Here is a 22,486-nt window from a genome sequence, read left to right on the forward strand (position 1 = left end):
CTGATAGACACTTAAATTGTTTCCAAGTTTGGGCTATTATGAATGATGCTGATAAGAACATTCCTGTCCAAGTCTTCGTGTGGACACGTTTTCATTTCTCGTGGATATAGACCTAGGAGTAGAATTGCTACTCTATGTTTAGTCTAGCATTTTGAGGAACTTCTAAGCACTTTTCCAAAGCGTATCATTTTATGTTTCTACCGCAACATCTGAGGGTTCCGGTTTCTCCACGTCTCTGCCAGTCTTCATTATTGACTATCTTTTTTATTATAGCCTTTTTAGTGAGTGTAAAGTCACATCTGCTTTTGGTTTCTATTGGTATTTTTCTAATGACTAATGTTGGGCATCGTTTCATGTGCTTATTAGACATTTGTATATCTTCTTTAAATCTTCTATTTAAATCTTTTGCTCATTTTTGATTGGGTTGTTTGTCTTATTCTTGAGGCGTGTGCGTTCTTTGTATGTTCTGGATATAAGTACTTTGTCAGATATGTATTTTGCAAATATTTTATACCAGCCAATTGCTTGTCTTTTCGTGTTCTTAATGATGTCTCTTGAAAGATAAAGATGTTAAATTTTGATGAAATCCAATTTATTAACATTTTTATGAATCAATCTTTTGATGTCATATCTAAGAAATCTTTGAGGATCTTGAAGATTGTCTGTTTTCTTTTAAAAGCTATATTGTTAGCTCTTCCTTTTAAGTCTATGATGTTTTTTCAGTTAATTTTTGTGTATGATGTGAGGTAAGGGTCTATTTTCTTTTCCTTTTTTTTTTTTTTTTTTGCATGTAGATCATTTATTGTACCAGTCCCATTTGTTAAAAGGCTATCATTTCTCCAATGAACTTCCTTAGTGTGTGTTTTGAATATCAGTTGGCCATAAATATAAGAATTTATTTCTGAACTCAATTCTGCTCCATTAACCTCTATGTCTATATTTATGCCAATACCCCACTGTTAATACCTGTAGCTTTATAGTAAATTTTGAAATTGGGAAGTAAAAGTTCTCCAAATTTTGTTCTTTGTCAAAATTGCTTTGGCTCTTCTAGATCTTTTCCATTTCCAATAGATTTTAGAATCAGTTTGTTGATTTTTGAAAAACAAAAACAAAATGGGCCTGATGGAAATTTGAAAGAGATTGCATTGAATCCACAGGTCAATGTGGAGATAATTGCCACCTTAACAATACTGAGTATTCCAGTCCATGAACATGTAATGTCTTTCCATTTATTTAGATCCTTTTCAATTGCTCTCAGCAATGTTTTGTGATTTTCCATGTACAACTCTGGAAACTTTTCTATCAAATATATTCCTAAGTATTTTATTTACTTGTTTTTGTTTATGTTTGATGCATTTGTGAAAGTGTACTTTATTTTCGATTGTTCATTGTATATAGAAATAGAGTTCATTTTTGTATATCAATCTTAAATCCTGTGTCCTTACTAATACTTGTTAGTTTTAATGTGTGTGTGTGTGTGTGTGTGTGTGTGTGTGTTCCTTAAGATTTTCTACATACAGGACATGGCATCTGCAAATACAGACAGTTTTAGTTCTTCCTGATATGGATCCCTTTTATTTCTATTTCTTGACTGACAGCCCTGGCTAGAATTTCCAGCACAACGTGGAAAAGAAGTGTTGAGAAGGCATTTGCACCTTGTTCCTAATCCTAGGGCACCTCCTTCAGTCTTTCACCATCAACTGTGATATTCCTTGTAGGTTTTTTCATAGATGCTCTTTCTCATGTTAAGGAAGTTCCCTTCTATTTCAAACTTGTCACAGTCAGCTAGGGCAATTTAAGAAGGGGCACTTTTCTTTGAGAATATTCAACATTGAATACTTACCTAGAACAAAGATTAGTAAATTCTAAATCATTGAAGTCCATGGTTTATACAATAAGTGTCTTAGATTTCTTCCTCCTTCCCCTCCAAGGAAGGAGATGTTGAAAATGAGTAGGGCTAGAAAGTATTGCATTTTTTTGGATATTATTTGCCTTAGTTGACCTCTGAAGCTAGCCTTCTCTTCTGTATCAGTGCTGTTCAACAGAAACACGAGGGAAGCTTCAAATATGAACTCTATATGTAATCTAAAAATTTTTATTTTTATTTTTTTAATTTTTTAATTTTTTATTTTTTTAATCTAAAAATTTTTAGTGGTTACATGAAAGAGGTAACAAAAAGGTAAAATTATTTTTAGTAATATATTTTAAGTGTGTATATATATGTGTGTGTGTGTGTGTGTGTGTGAGTATAATATCATTTCAACATGTAATCAACATGAAATTCTTTAAAAAATTTTTTGTTTTTTAGTTTTTGAAATCTGATATGTATTTTCCTGTTATAGCCCATCTCTATTGGGAATGGCCACCTTTTAAATGCTCAGTAGTGACATGTGGCTAGTGGCTATCATATTGGACAGTGCAGTTCTATATACATGCATATTAAACTATAGTTAACTAACAAATATTAAATAAGCAGATTAAGGGAAACACACGTGGCTTGTTATTTGCTTCGTAATAGGTACAGAATATATAGTTAGTGATTTTTGCATTTAAGTAACATGAGCAGAATTCAAGCATCTTCTAAGAGATGATCTTTTGGTGGAATGTTCTAAATAAAAATAAAGACCTTGCTTTAATGCAGTACTTTCCCAGTTGCAGTTGTGTCTGTATCATCACAGCCTTTGGACATGGTGGGCAATATATGCTGGACAATACAAATCTAGTAACATGCCTATGAGAACACAGTGACTGAGAGATTGAGCTGGGAAACACACGACCAATGTACTCCTTCCAACTTCTTCTTAGGAAGCTCCAGAATTTCTCCTACTAGGAGATCTGTATCTCTTGGATACTTGGTCAACAAAATGCATCAGCTTTCTTGCCAGCATAAAGAGTGTTAGGGGAACAAATGGGCATCACAGAACCAGATGAACATCAGCACCAACTGCATTATGACACTCTAGCTGTTAAATCTTTCATGGTAATGGCCGCGCTGGAGATGGCTGCCGTGATAGACTTCATGCTGGAAGAAGCCTGTGGTCACTGCAGGTGGTGCTAATATCATCTTATCACTGCATTTGAAGGATCACTTGAACAGCTTGTAAGGAGAGTAGCTAAAGCTATTGATTTTGGATTACATCTGAATGTGAAAAAGACGATGGTTTTGAATCACAGAGTGTCACCCTCACAGGGAATCACTCTCCCAGAAGTAGTTTTAAGGAGTGAAAAATAAAACATTGTTTTGTGCTCAAAATGCACTCAGAGAAAGACTCTTAATTTTCTGAATCAAGGGCCAAGAGTGGTCTCCTCATGCTTTCCTGTTCCATCGTTGAGTATCTTGATGAGACCTTTAGTTAACAGGCTTGTAGAGTTCAAGGTCATAGGTTCAATCATCATACAGACCAGTGATATATCCTGGTCACAGATCCTCTGCTTCCTCCAGCTGCTATCTTGAAAGAGTGTGTGCTTGATCCCAAGAGAATTAAGGGAAATAGGGGCGGCAGATAAGGACCATCCATAAACACTACTGGTCAAACAACTCATAAACTATGGAGCATGGGTCAGAAGTGGCACCTTTTATTTTTTAGAGAGAGAGAGAGAGAAGCAGAGAGGGAGGGAGAGAGGGAACCCAACATAGGACTCAATCCCACAACCTTGAGAGTACCACCTGAGTCAAAATCAAGAGTCAGACACTCAACCGACTGAGCTACCCAGGCACCCCAGCAATGGCACCTTTTACACAAATATAGCACACAGAGCTTGCACCATCAGGAAGAGTCCTATCCTTATAAGTTGGATCACAGTGAATTTTCAATGATAGCCTGCCTTAGAGCTAAAGCTGAGAATGGATGCAAAGCCAGTAAACAAAGCAGCAAAAGAGATTAGCTCCTTGAAATATGGGACTATCAGTAGATCCTAAAAGAACACAAGCTCCCTCTTATTGTCTGAACACAAGAGACCAATGAGTGCAGTTAAGAAACCTGTTAGACTTAGCATTGGTAGCCAACATCAGCACTAACGTTTCCCTATCAATCCTTACTTATGGCCCCTCTTTATGACATTAGGTTTACTTAGGAGTGTTCTCAAAAGATAGTATCATTTCTGCTTGTCCATCGATTTATTAGCACATTTCTTGTTTATTATATTTATAACGAATTTTACTTTCTTGTACTATTCTAAAGGGGTTTGTTGATTATATCTTACCGAGAAGCAGTAGGTTATATGTGGAACTCATACCAAAGTTCTTGCCGATACTTCTCCACATTCTCCAGCTGTTTCCTATGTTTGCTATTTTCCAACCACTTCAAGAGCTGCGTATTTATCACAGACTATGCTGGAATTGCTCTACTCCAGAGAAATCTTACAGCAGTAAGGTGAAGGCATCAAACTCCCTGTCCAGAAAGAGCTCAGAATCTGGCTGGGGAGAAAGACTCGTTAAACAACTAAAATATAAAGGAAAATTGCTATCATGAAAAGTGGTTTTGCACACATGTGTCTAACGTCACAGATCTGGAGGAGAAAAAAAATTGGATAAACTTTGGGTTTTGCTTATATGGCTACCTATGCATAATCTTTCAAGGCAAAAATCCTTCTCAGTTTTTAAGATGGAAAACATCAGTTGAAGAGGCTTAAAACAAACAGAAGTATCAAATATACTATGAAGTCATTGAGTGAAAGCTGTTCAGCCACAGCGTACAGGATGTCAAAAAAGCATATGATTTTTTTTATACCAGGAGAATTTGTGGCTTATACTTCCAAACTTCATGGATTTAGGGAAATGTTTGTATTTCTTATTTGGTATGATTTAGGGAAACATTTCTTTAACATCTCCTTTTCACATTGTGCAATTCACACGAGAGACATGTCTATGAAATATTTACACATGCTTTTTATTTGAAAAGGAGTGGCTGGTTGCTGCACAAAGTCTTCATGGTGAAGATTCCTTGCTCTCAAAAGAAAATTGAAGATAAATAAAAAGATTTCAAGGAGAGTTTAGAGAGGCCTTTTCTTTCTTCCTTTTTTTTTTCTTTCAAGACGTAATTGATTTGCTCCCCAAAAGGGTCTTTCTAGAACTCTGGGTAGACAATGCTCTAACCTTGTCAGAAGAGGATAATAAATTTAGAGTTAGACTGGTTTGGAAGGAAAGACTTAGAATGAACTACATTTTATAGGAACAGAGCACCGAGGGTCTGTTGTTAGTTTATAGGGCCTTGATTAGATAGGTTATTGATTTTGGCTGCTGGTGATATGGTTCATGTTCAGAAGGTATCAAACTCATGCTGAATAAAATAGAAGCAAATGCTTAAAAAAAAAACAGAAAGTAGCAAGACACTGGCTAGTAGACTACTTACAGTTCCTCAAATGGAATGGGCAGCTGTGCCTTATTGCCTTTAGCCCTCTGGAAGCAGTTATGTGTATTAAATACTGGAATAACTTGATATTTTAAAAGCTTATATGCTCATCCAAGTAAAATGGTTTTAGAAGACTACCGGGAGTTTCATGATTTTATAGTTAAATCAATACCCAGATTTATGCCTTTTGGACAGAGAAACTTGAATTTAATTGAGAAAATGGATCTAATGAGGATAGACATATTTTGTGCAGATGTAAGACAGTTTTTTTCCCCCTTATTATCTGAAAAGTGAAACAGGTACTTTTGGTATGAAAATGAATGTAGCTTTACAGGAAAAATGACAAATGTTCAGAAACCTTAAAAGAAGATTTGTGATATTGTATAGAGGTTCCTGAATGTCTGGAATCCGGCGGGATAATTTTTTTTTTTTGTCTCTTTTCAATTCTTCAACTAAGATTCGTTAATTATACAGAAAAGCATATAATATTTTACATTATACTGCACAATTAATGACCATATGGTATTAAACTGGCAACCAGACTTTCAAAAATAACAATTTTATGCAGAATCACTAGCAGCATAGATTTTCCTTTTCCTTACTTTACATTTATGGTGCTTCGCATAGACATTTGTATTTTATTCACTAGCTACACAGAGACAAAATTTTGTAAACGAGAAATAGTAAAAGACTTTGTCAATTTTTTTCAGAGACAGCGAGACATAAAAACTCTCTAGACATGACTTTCTGTGTTCTCAGAAGTCTTCTTGGAGTTTCCCAAGTGCACAGAGAAATCTTGTAGGAAAAATTAGCAAAGTGCAGAGATGTTTTGGTCATCTGTAATTTATTTTCCAATAACCCTAATTCTCCATAGCCTTGGACCACAGTGTGCTTCAAGATACACTCAAATATACTGTTCATACAGAAACAAAAACTCAATTTCACAGACATTCTTCCTGCGTAGTACCTGCAAGATAGACCTTGAAACGCAATGCAGCAAAATTTCAGCTTCTAGAAACATATGGACTCAAGTAACTTTAAGAAAAAATCATTGGAGGGCAGAATTTGGCTCTGTGATATTTTAATGCAATGCAAGAGTTCCAGAAATAACTGCCTACTTTCTTGCTGTCCAGAAAACACACATGAAAAAAATTCCCATATTACTTTTCCTCTATACTCTTTTCTCACAAATTAAGAAGTCTCTTCTCCTAGGACACTCTATGAGCATCATAATTTTAAAAGTAAAATTTGTCTATCAGAGTGTTAGAGTTAGACTAGCCTATGTATTTCACAAGTGTGGAGAATCGATCACTAGTAAATCTGGGAGTACCTAAGAGTTATGTCTAGAAGGTTACCTAAAACTTAACTTCATTGCCATATATTTCTCCTGGAAGATGTTGTGAATATCAGTTTTTTTTGTTTTTGTTTTTGTTTTTTTTTTTAAATCTTCAGACATAGCAAACCCATACTGTTGGGAGCATTTACAGGTTTTATATATAATGCTATAAATAAAAATACATTTTCAAAATGTGCACTGCAGAAAATGGAAAATCTGAGTATTAGTTTTGGCTGAAATAATTTGAAAAAGTACCAAATAAGCAGACATTGGTGTAACTTAAAAGGCATAGTCTTTTGAGGGAGTTTTACTCCCAGTTTTTTTCTTCAACATGGTCCTTCATTAAAAAGAGAGAGCTGTTTATACTCTTCTTTTGTGACTTTCCTGTGGTGTATTTAGGAATTTGTTCTGTAGCGCTTCAAACCTGTTCTCTTTTCAAGAAGCAAAAGCTTTCCTCCCGAAAATCTAAATAAGAATCACCGGATATTCAAAAATAAATGAATTGCCCTCTCCAGACTCTGCCATGAATTTCAAGAAAGCACCTGGCATGTTAGAGAGCAGGAGAAAGCATTAAGCTGAAGAACCTTCAAGTTGCAAGTTTCTCTATTTTAAGTGATTGGGTTTGTGCAGATAAGAGATTTGAAAAGTACGCAGTGAGGTGATCATTTTTCTCTGACAAGGAGATACTACCTAAACTGCAATGATTTAATCTGGACTGCTGATCTGATCCTTTAGAAATACGCTTCTCACTACAGAGAACTTTCTCTCAAGCTTTGTTCACTTAAATTTCATATTTTACATCTTTTGCCTTGATTCAATGGGTAACCACGGGCCAGGTACAATATTTTTAAATCCCTTATAGGCTAGTTAGTTATTGGAACCCAAACACATTTTCCTCCCCGAGTTGTTACTTTGTTTCACGAGTGGTCTTTTTCTCTTTAGGTGACAGTCTCCTGTTAGCCATGGGGAATTCTCTGGGTCACGCTAGAAAGTTTATGGTCCCACCTGCATCCATGAGAAAGAGAAAACAAAGCTTCATTTTTAAGCCTTTGGAAATTCAGGGCCATTAAGAAACGGCTACGGCCAGCTCTCTCATGTTATTTAAAGGGGTAAAAAGTTCATTTTGCTAGTTTGCTTGTGTCTGCTTGTTTATATCCAGATGATTTCAAGAGATTCTATTTAATAGCAGTAAGTAGCTTGTAAGATGTCAGACCCATGTTTGGGTTAGGGGTGGCTCTGGCTGCAAGTAGGAAGCTCATATAAGAATGACTTAAACACAAAGGAGAAAGAGCTGAGGGCAGTGGGGAGGGCTATGGGGGCAGGGATTGACCTTTGTAAAGATAATGATGTTTTCCTTAAAAGCTCGTCCAACGGAACTATTTCTCGTAGCTGATCACAGCCCAGAGGAATCTGGGAAATTCAGAATGTTCAGCTGGGCACATTTCCTAAATCTGAGTTCTTTTTTTCCTTTGAGTTTTTAATTTAAAGGAGGGAATGAGGTAATGGAGATACATTTTCCATAGTAGTTATTCATCTTTCTGGGAAAAAAACATCAGTTTAGGGTGAATATTAGTTTTGCACCTAAGTTATTTGCTTCTTCATTGGAACTTTTATTTTCCAAGAATTTTCTTCTCTTAGTGAAGTGTGCCTCATAGCATCCTCATGAATTAATCCATACTTGTACTCTCCTACTGAAGATGCTGAAACCATCCACAGAAGATGATCCAGCCCTATACAGGGATTAGGAGGATGTATAAATTATTGCTCGCATACTTAACCACTAACAGCCTATTGCATTTTTCTTCTTGGATAAATATAAGCGGCCTAAATTTAGACTGATGGAGATATTATTACCCTATTGTATTAATGCATTGAGAGTTTAATAGATTGTAATACAAGCTACTGTTTCTTCAACCGCTTATTTTTCAGCATGAATTACCTTTAAAATAGTCTCTGTTCTCTTTGTCACATGGCCGATGTGGTGCTGCATTGATCAATTCAGCTCAGTTCTTAAAAAATGTATCGAATGCCTACTATTTGTCATGCCTTTTCAAAATCCACTTTTAATATTTGGAATATTTCAGTAAGTGGGGGAAAATTTGCCCAGATTTTTCACAGTAGTAAAAAACAAAATCCACTCCAGCTAAACAAACAAGTATATATCATAACTTGTAAGTCACCTGTGTAGGCATATTATCCTTGACACCCCTCCCCCACCACTACATTACCTGTGGTTTTAGTAAATCGTACAATTCATTTATGCTCAAACTGGATGATTCTTGCAGAATCTTTTCTACACACTTTTCTCTGAGTTGTTGATTGATTATAGTGATTGTGTGCCAAAATGACAGAACTTGAAATTCTGCACAATTTGTTCCTACTATCTTGTTAATTACATTAGCTAGGTAAAAACTAGGTAAAAAAAGCTGTTTAATTTTTTTCTCTGATGTGACTTTTAAAACAAGAGGGTTGTTTTCCCTTAAATACTCATAAAATCTTTTCTTAAAAGTGATATTTACGTACTTTTCAGGGTAAGAAACAATTTTCTGCATTTAAAGGGACATGATCTAGCTGGATCACAACATAATTATCAGAGTCCACATTTTTGCATCTGGGGAATCAGAATGGCTGATGGAACAAAAAAGATAAAAAATACGAAACAAAAGTGAACTCCCGGGAGAATCAAAGTGCAAACCTCTAGATGACATCCTCTGTCTGATTACTTGGGCTTTCTTTTCACAAAGTGTCCTACTCAGTATCATTTCTCACACTTTTCCTAGCTAACGCATGAGGTTCCATTGTTTGACTGAAGCTCATATTTTGGGACAATTGGATGGATTTGTTACTTGTTCTCAGGCTTAAACCAAACACTCTTACACTGGAGCATTTAGTAAGATGGTACCAGAGCATGGTGAGAATAGAAATCTGTTTACTCTGGGAAACCACTATTTCACCTTTTGAGAAAAGTCTCAGTGGTAGATTTAGTCCTTTTTCTGATATCTTTAAAAGAGCTTGCCATGGCTGAATAGAGGAAAAAGAAAGTGTTCTTTGCTTTAGGAAGCAGTTGACACTTAAGCTCAGAGTGGAGCCTAAATAGAATGTATGTGAACGCATGGGAAAGAAAGGAACCAAAGAAGATGTGCTGTGGAGATAAACAATCTTGGAAGTGGTGAGGGCTATTTAATGGCCCTGGATTTAGGTAAGTAGACAGCAATTATAGGAAAAACATTTATGTGAGTTAGAGGTACTTCATGATACCTAAAAAGAATTTTTTTTCAACTCTTCTTAACAGAATATCTATTTTTTCTTTTTAGGATCTGGTTTTATTGTATTCATATACTTACAAATGAAAAATTTTTTGAAGGTTGATCTTTCATCCTTTTAATTATCTACTCAATTAATATCAACGAGGCCTTAGATTTTTTAGGCTGCCATCTATGAAGGAATAGCCACTGAGCTGGAACCACTTCTCATTATAGATCATAAATCCTAACTGGACATTCTAATTTCAAAATCATGAACCAAGCCAATTCTAACTTATTTTTGTATTATAGCTGATTTCCCCAATTCTAATAAGTACTTCCCCTCCCCCACCTTCCCATACACATTTTAATGTTTTCACATTGAACTACATCTGAAAATCAATACGGACATTTAATGCAGTAGTTTTTCTTTTATATCACAGAAGCTGGCATTTAATTGACTTAGGTATAAAAAATATTTAAAAACATTATCTCTCACTTAACAGAAAGTCTAGAGATGAATAGGTTTGCTTTTTAATTGACACAGCGGTTTAATAATATTGGAGATTTGGGTTCTTTTTATCTCTTCTCTGCCAATGATAAGAATATAGGTATGGTATTGATTTAATTATGGCCATCTGGTGGCTGGTGGCTGTCAATGGCAACCAAGATACCTCACTTTCTTATTCACGCCAACCGAAAGTGAGGAAGAAAACCTCTTCCTTTCAACCTGGTTGGCTCAGTTTAGATCTCCTGGCCACCCTTGGGCCAATCAGAGTTCCCATGGCATTGCTTCACCTTGACTGGTTTATTCTCATCAGGCTCTACCTCTAAAACTTCACCTGGGTCTTTTGAAACACATGAGCTGTGGGAGATACAGGAAGTACTTGATGGATAATTAGACTTCTTTTAGGAGAGAGGCAGAAGGAATCCATCTGAGTAGACAATTCATAGTGTCCACCTAAGGGAAGTGGCTATTTGTAAACTGACCCAGGTCCACAAATCTATTGCGCCAAAAAATAATAATGTGGGCTGTTGACTTCACAGATATTATCCAAGGATTTGGATTTATTCTTTCTGTTACCCTGCTCCCTCTGCAGTCTCCTCCAGAAACTCTGCCAAATGACTGGATAATGAATCCCTGATGAGGTGTTAATGGCTTAGAATGACTTCATATGGTAAGCTTCTCAGGACTATTCCATAATAACAAGGAAATCTTAGCATAAAAATCCCTTTTGATGGTACAAAGTTGTGTCCTAGGTCGCACTGAGAGAGAGCTAATTTTAAAATGAGGTGTCCTGACCATTCTGGGTCTTTACATTGGGCCACCAAAACACCTTTGCACATAATAATGAGGCTTAATTTTTTATTGTTTGCCAGTCCAGAGAACATTTCATCTAGAGGTATTTCTGCCACTGCTCCGAGACTCAAATTCAGCATACCCATAATAGCTCCATGCATTAGGGATTTGCACTTTTGGTAAGAATTTGAATTCACCAAATTCACCACAACACAAAATAGAATATCCAGAGGAATTCCTCACTTAGGTGTTTGGTTTTTTTAAGGGTCTGTAAGATCTTTAAGAGCCAAGACTGAACATTTAGATTATGTGCTAACGAGGTGGTATATGCAAGAAAAATGATGTGGGACTTTGTCACGTATCCACTTGTCCTTTGGTGTTCCCCTAAAAGGTTAGAGAGAATATGTACATCTGTACATCCTCGGTGAAAGAAAATGTCAGAAGAAAGTATGGGTCTTCTCTTGTACTCTTTGACTTCATCTGGACTTCTTTGTTTAGGAGATCAGTTTTACTGTGGTAATTTACATTCTTAGGTCTCCCTGACTGACAGAATCTGACGCTTCCCACTTGCTGGCATCTGTCAATAATAGATTACTCAATCAGTATTTACTGAGTACCTACAATGAAGCAATCTCGGATCCAGAAGCCGGGAAAACAAAGATGAAAAATACACTGTTCCTGACTTCAAGAAGGTCATAATCTAATGAAGGGAGAGAGTTACAATAGCGTAAGTACAACGAAAGGTGCGCACCTGGGGGATGGTGAGAAGTAAAGGAAGGACAGTAAGTTGAAGGCTGCAGATGAGCCCTGTATGGTATCTTGCCATTTGTTTTGACTTCTGGTTTGGCAAGATTTTACTGGTCACGACCTGGTTTGTTACCCCGTAGTAATAATGCTCACATTTTCGGCTCACGTTACCTTGCACTAGACAACGTGCTCAATGTTTCACATACATCTTCCCGAGCAGTCCTCACAGGTATCCTGTGCCGAAGATCCCAGTGTTATCCCATTTTCTAGAAGAGGATATGTGGCTGGAGAAGGTAAGGCTGGGATTGAAGCCCGCTTCTGCTCATTTTGAAAACACTTGCTCTAAAGTGCCCGCTATTACCTTTAGCCACTTTTATTGTAAAGAGAGCCTTATTTGTTCATGATATAGCTTAAAAATTGTTTGAACATATGGACAATATATGTGCGTGTTTGTATGTCTGCAAAATATACAGTTGGATGGTCTCTATATGTACTTGCTGTGAAAAATGTATGGTGTATGTATATATCTATAAACACTCCCTCCCCATATGCTGAGCGTTATAGTTAGCAAGATGAACCAGTTGGCCGTTACACATGCTGGCACGGCCATCTTAGGAGCAGTTGCTGGGGATGTATAGCACCCCCATTCTCCAGAAGGGTTGTCCTATTGTCTTATGAGGGCTCTTCAAAACTGTTCCAGGCCGTTCTCCGGTGCCAGCATTTCAGTAGCCAATGGATATTTTCTGCTCCTCTCTGATGCTAGAGACGTGTGGAGGGAGGAGGGGGCATTAAAATAATTTTCTGCTGGGGCTCGGATACACTTAAGACAGCCCTCTTCCTGGAATACATAAATGCCAGCAAATCAGCATTTCTTAAGCTGCAGTATCCTTCCTGGAAATCCTGTTAAAGGACATACCCGGGCTACTCCTCTCGGGCCGAATGAGAATATAGTGAGCCTCATGCTTTCCACCGCTGAGATATTAGCATAAATCTCCCACTAATGCACCTCTGCCTGTGAGGGGAGGAGTCTCTGCAACCCAGGAAAATACGTTAAATTGACAAGGAACTAATGTTTCGCGACTGGTGCATGGCGCTGTGAAGGATGCATTCACCGGGAATTTCCCGTTCTACAAATACCATTGGGTCCGCCTTTAGAATTTTCCCCTATTGGGTCGCGAGGAATGATCAGATACCTCACTAGGGAAAATGATTTTTTAGCCGCTCGTGGAGCCGGTGTAAGAACTTTACGGCTAAGAGAGCAGTTTCCTCTTCAGATTTAAGCGAGCAGATTCCTTTTCCTCCGGAATCCCGCATCGCAACGGCCTGGCCAGGACCGCGGCCGGGTCATTACCCCCCTTTTGATGATGGGCAAATCCAGATGCTGGGGGGTAAGCGACCGTGCACCTGGGAATGTCAAAGCTGGACGGGTTGTCAGAATCCTAGACCTGTGGAGTTCTCCTCCATCCTTTCCCTCTTTCTCCTTCCCCCTTCTGAAGCTTCTGCTCCCCTTCTTGTTTAGAATTGGAATTTTTAGGCCCATCACCATCCCCTGGAGCCTAGTGCTCAGTGAATCCTTTTTGGTGTGTGTGGAATGACTGTTGGGTGAGTGTAAATGAAGCCAGAGGTGCGACCCCAGCGCCTAAGACTCTGGAGCCACAGTGGCTTCAGGGAAAGAGCAGGCCAGCATCTTGTCCCCTCGGCTTCCCTGGACTGCCACCCTGTCTCCACTGACCACCCGCACCCCACACTGAGTACCCCTGGACGACCTCCAGGGGCTCACTTTGAGGGCCTTCCTGTTTGCTGGAGCTTAGTAGCACTAGGATCTTTATCTCCCAGCCCATGGCTTTGCTCCTAAGCAGGGCTCTACTTATGCTCGGGAATAACTGTCTTCCAGCCATTCACTGAGCTCACTTAGCTGCCCCCTGGTGCTGCAGTTTTCTCTGTTCTGTCTGCGACTGGGGTCAGGGGACTTCTGTGTGCAGTCCTGGGATCAGAGTGACAGGCTTGCCTTGCCCACAAGTGTTTAGGGAAAGGCTCAAGTTCTAAGGGGGGTGTACTTCCTGAGTGGCGGCAAGGTGCTCGGCAGACAGTTTTGACAGCCCCGAGGCCTTCGTTTTCCTCGTGTTGTTCTCTTTTCCTCTCTTCACTGCATAGATTTTTGGTATGTTACTTAAGCTTGGTGTGTGTGTGCATGTTGTGTGTGCACACGTGAGAGGAGAAAAGATGGGTAAAGAGGACGTTTTTTTGTTGTTTGGCTTTGTGTTTTTGTCGCGCCTTGGAGTAATGAGGTGGAGATTTCCTTGTCCTCAAAGATGAATGACTTTGAATGAACTTAGCTTGTAATCCTGGCTCTAACACATCTCTGTGAGATATCTTCATCGCGCTGAGTCCTAATTCTTCGTATGTGAAGTGAATGTGGTAATAGTGTTTTATGTTTGTTTGTTTTTTTAATGAAGTTTGAGCTAAATAATATATATAAATTGCCTAGTCCAGTTAGTGCCTGGTAGATGGCAAGTTTTCAGGCCATTGGGGACTACTCTAACAATAGCAATAATGGCAAAATAACAATCATGTGGATATTATGTAATATACGTAATATACATAGGCAGTGTATATAACACAAACATAATACAAATATATATGTATGTATGTATTATATATGGGTATATAACACTAGGCCTTAGAAAATAGTTTTCTAGGATCCAAAGCCTTTTTATAGGCCAGAGTCTCTTTTGTAGATCCATGTGGGCATAAATCCCCTTGAATTGCATTAATATGTCCAGTTAAGCAAACATTGAAGGTCTTAGCTGAACTTTGAGATGTACTCTTCTTCACACAACAACCAAGAAATACCAGATTAGACTGTGCTGCCCTGTATCCATTCATTCTTTCACTAAATATTAAACCCATTCCAACTGTGTACCAGGGACTATATACCAGGATCAGGGTACTATGGACTATAAGACATACCTTCCCTCCCATGGAGTTACAAAGGTAATTAGGTAGCAAGAAGGAAAAGAAAGGTGCTCAGAAACAGAAACAGTGGCTTCCTACTTGAAATTGAGGTTTCAGGGGAAAGAGATCAAAACTTGTCATCTGGTCTGAAGTGTGAATCAAAGTTAGCCAGTTGAATGAACAGCAAAAGCAAATGGACTGTGGTGGATAAAAAGCTCCTTGTACTGGGGAAACTGACTGGTTCTGCTAAGGCTGGAAGGTCTGTGCAAGGATCACAGTGTAAGTCGTGGTGAGGAGCTTGGAATTTACCAGGGAGCAATGTGGGGACATTGAAGGTATTAAGCAAGCAAGTGTGACAAGTTTTACTTGACACTTTTAAGAGACTTGTTTGGTACCGTCTTCCCTTCAGCAGCTGCTGGCCTTTTGCTCCACTCCCATGTGCAGCAGGCCAGGGATGCATCTGCCCTCTCTATCTAGTGAAACATGCCCAGAGACAAGGATTTAATTTTCTCACCCCTGTTAAGAGAAAGTGGCTTATGAGGCTATATATTTTGTCTTGAGAGAACATTTATATCTTAACAGAGATCCAAGTTTAAGCCAAAGGAATGAATCTCTAAGTGTGATTTTTCTTCCATCAACAACTCTCAGAGCTGAAGGGGCTTCTCATGCAGAGGAACATGGCCAGCCTATTAGTGTGTGAGAGCTCAGAGACAAGACCAGGGATCAAGTCCAAGCCCTGCTCCCCAGGTGTATGAGTTGATATATTCAATCTTCTTAACCCTCAGAATTTCCTTATCTGTAAATGGGGGGAGAGGGGGACTCAGAGTTGTGGGATTAACTGAAATGGTGCATAGGAATAAATACACCATTGTGGAACTCTTTATGTTTGATGCTACTGTGCTGGGTCCGGGAAGGACCTCCCTTCCCCTGAAATCTCCTTTTTTTGAAAACATTATCGCAAGGTTCCAGGGTAATTTCAAATTGACTTTCTCATGATCTGTATCATGTCATCTATGTTTAGACATTTTCACACTTTCCTCTGAAAACATTTTGGGTGTTCTTGCTTTAAGAAACATATACTTTCTTCCACACATATTTTTGCATGTTACAAACTGTCTCAACGTGCAAATTATTTCCTTGAAATAATTGGCAATTTAGTGTCTGTGATGGGCAGGGGTGATTCAACTGAGAGTTCAAGAAAGAGGTTTCAGACAGACTGCAGGGAGCGGGCTGGGGCTGGGGGGGAGGGTGGTCTTCAGAATCCACTGTGATGTATGATAGGATGAATGAATGTCAAGTAGGCTCAAATGCTCAGAATGTCAGAACCAAGATTGGCTGGAAGTCCTCATTTTGCCTTCAGAAAGGGGACTGGGCAGGAAATGAGTGTCTAATGGTGGTAACAAGTTTTTCAATTCCTATGGCATATGCCCTCGGAAAGCTTGCTTATCTCCCTACTCCTTGCTCCCCCCCCCCCCACCCCCTTCAAAAGAAAGGGGTAGGGGAACTGAAAAACATTTGGCACAGGTGCAAGAAAGCTGAAAACGTCTGGCAGAGCTCACAGGCGTCTTTTTCCACTCGGCACCAAATGTTTTACAGTCTTCGTGAGCCCATATAGATCCTGGCTTCTGCCCAGTCGTTTGTTTGAAACCGTAGGCTCCGAAAAAAGGCTCCACACTGCAGCTGGCCTTTAAACCGTGTTTTATGGGGGAGAGTGTTCAGGGTACAATTGGAATGAGGAGAGCTTGCCTTTGACGTTGGACGTAAAAGTAACAGATTGGAGTGGGGTGGAGCTAACACTAAGGAATTGTTGGTCTGTACATTTTCCCAATGAAGACTAAGCTTTTGGAAATTTCACCTCAATCTCAATGGTTTCACAGGCTAATTTATAGTGAGGCCCCCAAATGTGATTTTAGCCCAATTTAGCTCAATTTTACTCAAATATAATCTAACAGTTTCCATGTAATGGAAATGGCAGGACTGTTCTTAGTGATGCAAATTTCTTGCTAATTTAGGGCCACTGTGGCTTACATCCTACCTACACGCAAGTTCATTGTGAATGAACATTTGATAGTCAACTATCCATCTTTCTCCCTCTCTGTAGCATTCTGTGGTTCCTTATCATGGTTATGGCTCCTAATTTCAAAGGACTAATGACTAATTAGATTTGGGGGGGGGGGATAACTATATGTAAATGATACAAAAGAAAGACTCGACCAAGTTAATCAGAAACTGAAATTTGCATGTAAAAAGTGCCTCTTACTGGGACACGTTAGGGAAAAGTGGGCACTGGGGTCCTCCTCATGTGTTTGACTTGAAATAATAATTATTCTTTGGTGAATACTTGCTCTGTGTCAGCCCCTCTCCCAAATGATTCTCGTGCACATTTTCATTTCACCTTTGTTGTAACTATGAGGCCTGAGTGTGATCTCCATGCACCAGCTGAGGAAACTGAAGGTTAGAGAATTTATGTGACTCTTTAAGGGAAAAGGATTATTAGGAATGTGCATTATGGATTGACTTGTGTAGTCCTTTTTGAAAAGTTTGCAGGAGCCACAAAGAACAAAATATCCCACAATTCCCAGAATAAAAATTGCACCTGCTTCTCTGTACTCAGTGGCTTGTGTAAGATGAGTTATCCTGGAAGGAGGTTAAAGATGATCCCAATACCCCAGAAGTGGGGGTTTCTTCTTCTCAGCGGTCAAGACGTTTCTTTTTCAGAGGAATTAATGAATATGCAGCCGAATTTCTGACATAACTAATCAATATGGAAGTTACAGTTACTTTATTATTTTGGGAGCATTTTGGCTCTGCTGTAAGAGCCAACGGATATCCCGTGTCCCCTGGCGTGCCAGAATTGTGACAAAAAGGTAGAGCCATCTTGGAATAAGCTAGAAATGGCATAATGTGAAGGAGGCACCCCCAAAGTTGTGCCTCTGTTTGATTCTCCTGAATCACATCAGTCAATAAATGAGCACTTTTACGGTTCTCAAACTGCAAGCAGTTAAAAGAAAAAAAAAATAATAGCATTGATGTATATTTAGAGGGATGGGATACGGAGACGGAAAGAGCAAGTTGCATGCCATGAAACAAAAGGAAAAATAAGAAGAGAGAGGGTGTCACTACTTCCCTGTGGCAGAATCAAAATCTTCTGTTGGATGTCATGTTGAAAAGATTTCCAAATCTTAGTTCTGTGAGCTAAAGCAGATGGATGCTCCATGTTGGTGCAGATTCCTATTTGAAGCAGTGTGGTTGCAAAGATGGGGTGGGTCATTTCATTTTCTCTGAAAAACTGTCTTGTGCTATCTCAAGGAATTATCATACCCAACCGAGTGCATCATCTATGACGCTTTCCAAATGTTAAATAAATGCTTCAATCACTGTTTCAGATAGATCTGCCCTTATTAATAGGCTGGTTTCTTTAGTTCATATGTTTGGACAATGCTGCGCCAAGCATGTCCGTGCAGGTTATTCTTACTGCAGGACTTCTCAGAGCCTTCAATACCCCCCATGAGTCTCTAAGAGGGAGTAATATGATACCACTGGATCGGAGAATGCTTTCTCCTCAAAATACCTGTTTGAAATGACTGTGCTGCTAAGCAGTCTTAGGGAAGGGCTGAGATACCACAACTTAACTGAAGAAGGGTCTCGCTCTTTAATCGTAGTTACAGTGAACATGGCAAAGCCCCCCATCTACGTAGAAGTTCATTAGGAATACATTTTTCAGTTAACTCTTCTTCTTTCACCTTCCTTTGGTCCTCTTTGGTTTCTTATCATGCTTGTAGCACATAATTCCTAAGGATTAATAACTAATTAGATTTCCAGACAACCATAAATTAAAGATGTCGAAGAACAAATGAAAGCAGTAGGGTAAGTCAAAACTGAAATTTGGAGTCTCGGCTCCCACTGAATAATTTAGTTGTAAGCACTTGCTGGAATAACTACGTGCAATTATGTCCCCTTTATGGGGAATCCTGGGGAAGGATCCTGAAATGAAGCCTGTGATTCCTCTTGGCACAGCATATTTTCCTTCTCAAGTTGTCAGAGGAGCCTGTGTGCTGTGTGTGGTTTCGAAGCACGACGGGCCACGTTTGCAGTGCCCTTTTTGCATAAGACAGGACTGTCTGCACCAAAGGAGATGCTAGCATGTGCAAATGCCCTGCTGAGGCCCCTTATGATTAGCTGTGAACTTCCTTGTTCTTTCGATAGCTAGATCTCTGTCAATAGATTGCAAGAAAAACCTGTGCTACCGTATCCCAGACAGAAGCGGGTTCACGTTGAAGCTAATGAAACGTATGCTTTTCGCATCCTCCCTTGTGCTCAGCCCCTTTCGACCTGTTAATATGTTCTTATAAACTTGCAAAATTAAGATATTTTTCATTCTTCGTTCTTAAAAAAGATTCTCCCAAGTGTTAAGCAGCAAGCCCCACAAAACGTGGCTCTGCCCCCACTCCAAAGAAGGCCTTGATTGGATTTTACCACAAAAAGAAGGACTGTATTAAAATCTCATCCGCAGTGCATATCTAAGCAACTGCAGGCAATACAATAAAAAGGTTCAGAATGACGTTTTCACGTGCTGGAGTGTTCACCTGAAGGCTTCGTGTAGGTGCTCAGCTGTAGCTATGAGTGTCTGTTCTCTTTTCTCCCCTATGATTAAAAGGCTTAGACATCTCTAATGATTCGAGTTTCCTTCTAGAACATGTCTAGATATTGTATAGGCTCCTATTTTTGTTTTTAGGTTTATTTTATTTATGATGTGACAGCGAGCACGAGTGGGGGAAGGGGAAGAAAGAGACAGAGAGAGGGAATCCTGTGCTGACAGCACAGAGCCTGACTTGGGTCTCAATCTCACGAACCTTGAGATCATGACCTGAGCCGAAGTCAAGAGCTGGTCGTTTAACTGACTGAGCCACTCAGGTGTCCCTAGATATGGCATAAGCTTCTGTTGGGGGAGGTCCTCAAGGGGACGTGACTGCCTGTTGATCTGTGAACCAGACCCTGGACAATCCACTGCTCCTTACCCTGGTCCCCAGTCCTTGGACTGTACATGCCCCTTGCCTTCCCTGCTCCCAGAAGCTGACCTCTAAGAGAGCCTTGAGATAGGAATGTGACCTTGAGATATCTGGATGGAATATGTGATTGAAGCCAGTTAAGGCTTCTATATAAACTTTTAAGGTTTGCTGGGTGGGTGTGGAAAACTCCTGGCCCAAGGTGATCCAAGGCGAGGGCAACAAATGGCTGCCTTAGTGGACTGACCCCTGATGCCCAACTAGAGGCTGAAACTCTGGTGAGAGAGTTGGAAGAAGAACTGAGGTGAGAGAAAGACAGACAAGCGTCCCCTGCTCTTCCGGCTTCGGGGCTGTAGATGGGTGTAGGATGGTAAGTTGGAGACCTTCCTATGTGGTTTTGCAAAGCCAGAAGGGTTCAAGCCACGTGGGATGAAGGGTGAAGGTCTGAGCACTTGTGACAAAGTCTAATTAAGACCCTAGGAGGTGGAGTCCATGGGAAGGTGATGAAAAGGAGCCGGAGGATGTTGTGGTGGTCCAGGAGGAAACAAATGACCTCCGATACAAAATAAAAATTTCATAGCAATTACCCTAGACTTCTAATAATAGAATATACCTCTAAAAAAAACCCTAGGAGAAAACTTTCATTCTTTCTCTGTCTCTTGATGTTGTAAATCTTATCATGTCTTTCAAATGTAAACACCTCTGGAGGTAACCAAAGTCTACCCACAGACACTGGAAAAAGAAAGGGGGTGGGGAGAGGCTCTGTTTTGCTCCTTCCCTCTCTCCATCCTCCCTCCCTCCCTTCCTCCTTCCCTCCCTCCCTTTCTTCCTTCCTTCTTTCCTTCCTTCCTTTCTTTCTTCCTTCCTTCCTTCTTTCCTTCTTTCCTTCTTTCCTTCCTTCCTCCCTCCCTCCCTCACTCCCTTCCTTCTTTCTCTTCCTTCCTTCCTTCCTTCCTTCCTTCCCTCCTTCCTTCTTCCTTTTTTTTTCTGAAAAGAGGATTTTTAAATACAGATTGCTAGGGAAGCTCTTACCCCCAAGACTAGTCATAGCCTCTATAAGATTCCTCATCAAGGGCTGAAGTCTGGAATGAAAGTTAAGGGGTCTCTGTCTGTCTGTATGTCTCTGGATATGGGTTATGTGTATTTGATGTTTTTCTACCTCCAGGGGTATTGCCAAAATTAATTTGTAAAATAGCCCTATTTAACTGACTTAAAGAAAAACAAGCTTTAACATCAATAGTATACTTAGGGTAAAAGTAAGACAATTTTCTTTCATCTGCTAGCATGACAAAGGTTCCTTGGAATACTGGTCTCTTCTTAATGGACTAGTAAAAGATTTTTCTTTACCTTTTAAATCATCTGTCTAGCAAACAAAGATTCTGTGTTTTATCAAAATAATTTCCTACCCTTCATGTTGTCTTTATCATGCCTTTGATTACTTATGAAAACAGTCTTCTATATTAAAAGAGCCAAGGTATTATTTTTTTTCAACCATGGAACTTTCTGTATTTGTCTTTGAAATTTTTGTCATTTTTGTTAATCGGATAATTATTATTTCACAGTGACTTATAATCTTACTTAATCAAGTGTTATAGGAACATTTGATATTTTTGACAAACTTCTCCCAAATCAAATTCTAAATGATGTCTTGTTGACCTTGAACTAACATTGGGATTTCTGGAGCGTTTCTGGAAGATTTCAAAAGATTTGTTTGTTTGTTTGTTTCTCCTTCTAAAACAGAGATATTAAACTCATTAGGGCTTATTTGATGCATTACATTAAATGGGAAGCATTGTCAGTTAAGTGATGCTAAACTTTCCGTAGGAAATATTTGCATGGAAGTTACTAATATGTGTTCTAGAAGTTATATGAACTTCCTAAAAATCTGACACATCCTGGTGTGATGTTATCAGTCATAATTCTAGTAATTTTTTTTTAAAAATTTGTTTATTTCTTGATTTTGAGAAACAGGGAGAGTACAAGCAGGGGGGGGGGAACAGAGAGGGAGGGAGAGAGAGAATCTCCCCAGATAGGCTCTGCACCATCTCTGCAGAGCCCAATGTGAGGCTTGAACTCACGAACTGTGAGATCATGACCTGAGCCGAAAACAAGAGCCGGTCTCTCAACTGACTAAGCCACTCAGGTGCCCCAATAATTCTAGTTATTAGTTTTAAATGTACATCACAGAAATAAGCAAACTTCCTTGTCAACTGCATTATTATAAGTTCTCATCAGAGAGCTTTTGTTTTATTCCAACGCTTTTGCATAAGTGCTCCTGCAGAGTGCTTCATCCTCCAGGAGACTCATGGAAAAGACTCTGAGAAATGGAGTTTTCTGATAACTAAGATCATCCCACTGAACTGAACAAGAATTAATGACCCGGGATGGTGGCCCAAGAGCTGTTGCCTCTTCTGTTCCCTCACATCAGCACAGTGGGCCCAGTGATGGGGCAATGCTCACGCGTGAAGGCTGGCCTATGCTGCGGGACGCTCTGCGGCCTTTGCATCTTTGAAGGAGAGGATGAGCGAGCGGTAAACCTACGGAAAATT

Source organism: Panthera uncia, chromosome A2 (assembly GCF_023721935.1).
Source record: "Panthera uncia isolate 11264 chromosome A2, Puncia_PCG_1.0, whole genome shotgun sequence".
In the NCBI taxonomy this organism is placed as follows: Eukaryota; Metazoa; Chordata; class Mammalia; order Carnivora; family Felidae; genus Panthera; species Panthera uncia.